The 4,447-nt window shown below is 44.4% G+C and overlaps 1 protein-coding gene across 1 annotated transcript in view; it reads left to right on the top strand.

The window, feature by feature from the left end:
- The window catches only part of ADGRG2 (adhesion G protein-coupled receptor G2), a 123,371-nt gene that overhangs the window by 73,924 nt on the left and 45,000 nt on the right, over window positions 1-4,447 (top strand). The gene's annotated exons all lie outside the window — the stretch shown is intronic.

Below are 4,447 nucleotides of genomic sequence, written 5' to 3'. Positions count from 1 at the left end.
TGCTTGGGGTTCCCATATACGAGTGTCTGGGCACAGCGCCTAGCTTTGAATCATCTCTCTATGGAATAGTAATTCAGTCCAGAGGAGAACTGCCATCAGATTCCAAGTTTCAGCTGGGTCTAAAAATTCACGCAAGGGGGCTAGTCATATCTCGGTTAGGTCCACTCCTCAAAGATGAAGTCTTTATCTTTCCCATTCAACTTGGGGCAAATGTGTTGGAAGTAAATACTCATTAGTGTTGCCATAGTCCCAGATTTAAGGCCACCAGCCCCCTCACATTTAGGGGCTTACAACCCCCACCCCACCCCCACTGCTGGCATCAGGCTTCAGAGAGTGGGCAGAAAAATGAAAACATCAGGAACAGCCAGCTGTGACCTCCCCTGACTTGTGTGCAGGTAGTTTGTTGGGGAAGTGACTTCAGGGAACAGGAAGAGGGCATTAGGAGAAGAGGAAGAGCCAATAAAGGGTATATTATTGAGGTCACTTCTATGGGCAGTGAAGGGTCAGGATCATTGAATTTGTTATGATGTTTGTGACATGTATTTGAATGGCCATTTTAGCACACATTTGTAAGGTCTGTCAAGCAATCTGTCTGCTGTGATTGGCAATTACAACTAGTATTCCAAAGTTGAGATTCTGAATAATAGCCGTCTAAGAAATACTCTCAAGTCTTTTCCTTCATAGACTCCACCTCGTTGCTTTCTGATTCGTTCCCTCCCGTTCCCCTGCTGTGCTTTGTATCCCAAGGTCCTGACTCCTGGCACTGTTTGTGTTAAGTTCCTGCTCTTCACCTACTGGTCATGGGTTCCTGACTGATCCCTGACCAATGGAGACTCCTTACGATGTCATCAATCAATCCAAAAAATATTTATGAACATCTACCAGATACCGAACATTGGAATGTCTTCCTGGAGGATAATAAAGCATCAAGCATCTAGTTGGGAACACAAGACATACAATAGAAAAGTTAAATAACAGTATATGCCCAACAAATGGCAAGTGAAGGGCACAGACACTGCTGAGTGAATGATGTAGTCAAGGAATAAACTTTAAGATGAAAATAGAGAGCCACCTCCACTGGCTGTTGGAGCCAGAGTATGCTTTAGAGGGCCAGAGTGCTGACCTAAAGACGTCATCTAAAACTCCTAGTGTTGGCAAGGGAAAATTTGGAATTTCATTTGAGATCGCCTGATTTTTACATGTAGGTAAGTAATTCAAACGTTCAAAAACTTCAGCGTGTTTCCCAGTGTGTGGGCAAGATAGAACTTGCCCGAGAGCCGAATTGGGATCATGAGCCAATAGTATGCATTTGTTCAACGTTTTGAAGGGGCGAGAAGTCGAATGCAAAGACCATTAAGATCCTTTCCAACTAGAAGATTCTGGGGTTCTAATATTACACTCAAGTATGAGGCGACCAAGGCCTAGGCTTAGAAGGGAGCAGTAGGAAGAAGGAACGGACAAGAGAGCGCTTAGGGAATATTGATAATAATCCCCTACATGTTTATATTAGTTTATGGTCTACATAGTTTGTCATTGGAAGCAGAATAGAGTAGAGGCTCAGAGGGTAGGCTCTGAGGTCAGATTGTCTGGGCTCAAAAGTCAGCTGTACAGTGAATTACTGGTGGGGCCTTGAACAAGTCACTGCACCTTGCCCAGACTGTTTCTCAAGCACTAAAATGGACTGATGCTAAGGAATTCACATTATCTCAGGGAGTTGTTGGTTGATCAGATAATAAAGCGTGTATGAAGTATTAGCCTGCCTCACAGGAAGCACCAACCAGTGTTGTGCTGTTGCTGTTTCTCATACATACGCCATCTCTCTTTACTCCTTACAGTAGCCCCAGGTTACGGTGGGAAGCACGTACTGGACATGGAGGTTGGAGAAGGGAGGAGTCAGGGGCAATGGCCAGAGAGCGAGCATTTGATTCATACGCTCAGTTCTATTGCTTAAACCAACTCTGGGTTTCCAAGCCCTTCTCTTAACCCCTGTGAGATTTTGTTTTCCATAGAGGGTGATTCCTTGTGATTTATATTTTCTATATTTTAAAAAGAAACCTGGATTTCTGAGCATTGTAGGGAGAATATTGGGGCCTCTAAGATGTCCCTGCCCTGGTGCCTGGCACCTNTAAGTGACCTCCCAGAACAAAAGGAACTTTGTAAATTGTGATTCTAGTTAAAGACTGTGGCACAGGGAGATTATTGTGGGCTGCCTAGGTGAGCCCAGTCTAATCCTGGGAGTTCTTAAAAGTGGAAGAGGAAATGGGGCGCCTGGGTGGCTTAGTCGGTTAAGCGTCCAACTTTCGCTTGGGTCATGATCTCGCGGTTCGTGGGTTCGAGCCCCGCGTCGGGCTCTGTGCTGACTGCCAGCTCAGAGCCTGGAGCCTGTTTCAGAGTCTGTGACTCCCTCTCTTTCTGACCCTCCCCTGCTCACGCTGTCTCTCTCTCTCTCCTAGAAATAAACAAAACATTAAAAAAAAATTTTTAAAAAAAAGTGGAAGAGGAAGGCAGAAGAATGAGTCAGCAGCATGCCCCAGGTGAAGGGACTCCCCACCCCATCCTACCGTGCTAGCTTTGAAGATGGAGGAATGAGGCGTGATCTGAGAAATGTGGGTGGCTTCTAGAGTTAGTTTATAGCCAGCAGGAAAATGAGGACCTTGGCCTACGACTGCAAGGAATTGAATTCTGTAGTAACCCAGTCTCCCCTAGAGCCTCCAGAAAGGCATGTAGCCTGTTGACACCCTGATTTTAGTCTGACAAGACCCATATTGGACTTCTGACCTACAGAACTCTAACCTAACACATTTGTGTTGTCTTCAACCATCAAGCTCATGGTAATATGTTACAGCAGCAACAGGAAGCTAATACACTGAGATTTCCACCTTAAATTATTTGGCTGATGTTACCAGCAGTACTATCAAATTCAAAAACTACGTGGGTGTGGAAGTGATGTGGGGTAAGGAGGGATGCGTTCTAGGATTTAATGGAGTTGGAGAGGCAAAGCCAGTAAGCTGTTCACACGGCAGTGCTCAGATCACACTTGGCCATGTAGCATTGGGGTTTAGGAGGTGGTGGTGATAACAGAGAAAAGACCAGGGAGGTGACATGGGGTAAGAGACTCCATTGAGGAGGCCAGTTTCTTGAGTCTCCACTTCCTGTCTTTGGCTTCCATTCGAAGCATATGCATGCCAGGGTCCTGCTCTTCATAACTGGAATATACAGACTCGGTTTTAAAACATTACTGGAGAGTCACACTGAGTAAGTTTTATAGACATATCATAATAATTTTATTTATTGACTTAAATTGAAGCTTCAATAAATGAATAATGCTTTAAAATTTGCTCTTTGGATGTTTCCAAAGGAAAATCTGAAAATTTTAAATGTTTTTCCTTTCTTTGTTTATGAATCCTTGTAACAATGGAAATGTTTTGTCTCCTAAGAATGGCATGGGGCTCAAATATTTGACTCACTGGAAATGCAGACCACCTCTTTGGTTGTGACAAATGGGAAGTGAGTTCGGAAAGAGCCCAAGAGAAACAGGCTGATAGTCAGGAAAATGTAAGGCCTATGGGGACGTCTCTATTTTGGACCAGGAAGAGGGATGTGGAAGATTGTAATGAGAGAAAAAAAATGAGTAAAATGTTAGTCACTCAGCAGTCAGGCTAGAAGAAAAAAATGCCAAAAGAAAAAAGTGGACAATAGCAATTGAAAAATCTCTGGCTTTTATGAACGAAATGTCCTCCTTCCATCAATGTAGACCATTGCTGGCAGCCCTCTAGGTTCCAAGATGGCAGAGGCCAGCTCTGGCTGTGGGTCAGAGGACTGAGCAGTGGACAGGGTTGGAACCATTGGTGGCTATGGTCAACCCCTGCGCAGCATTGTAGAGGAGACCGTTAAGTCTCTGTTGCCCTTCAACATCACTCTCCATCCCTCTTTCCTGGTATTCAGCTCTTCCTCAGCACCTTCATGCTTTTTCCTGCCTATGCCATGTTCCTGGCCCACTCCACCTCACCTGCCCACACTGATAAATGTCATTCTCAGAGGTGCCCATATTCAGTGTTGATTCATCCCAGTACTTTTCAACATGGCCCATTATGGTAGGTCTTTACTACAGGATCAGAAGAATTCAGCCAGTTGGAAGTAATTCATACTAAGGTGTGAATGACTGATTTGCCCTTNGGCAAGAACCACTCTGTGTACATTTGCCTTGTTGGCTGCAGGGTAATGGGAACTTGAGCACTCATTCAGTCTTGCTTTCAAGCAGAATTGTGCTTTAATGATCCTAGAAAATAACCCTACCCTAGTACCCTACCTACCCTATCTACCTTACCTACCCTACCACCACTTCAGGAAAATAGGCTTCTCGACCCTACCAGATATGTTTCACTGCGCAATTTTCATTTCCAAACATACATATTCTTTTTTTTTAAATTGTATTTAGAGATACCCC

Source organism: Crocuta crocuta, unplaced genomic scaffold (genome assembly GCF_008692635.1).
Source record: "Crocuta crocuta isolate KB4526 unplaced genomic scaffold, BGI_CrCroc_1.0 scaffold312, whole genome shotgun sequence".
Classification (NCBI taxonomy): domain Eukaryota; kingdom Metazoa; phylum Chordata; class Mammalia; order Carnivora; family Hyaenidae; genus Crocuta; species Crocuta crocuta.
The sequence above is the reverse complement of the archived record's forward strand: the minus strand, read 5'-3'. Positions and strand labels throughout refer to the sequence as shown.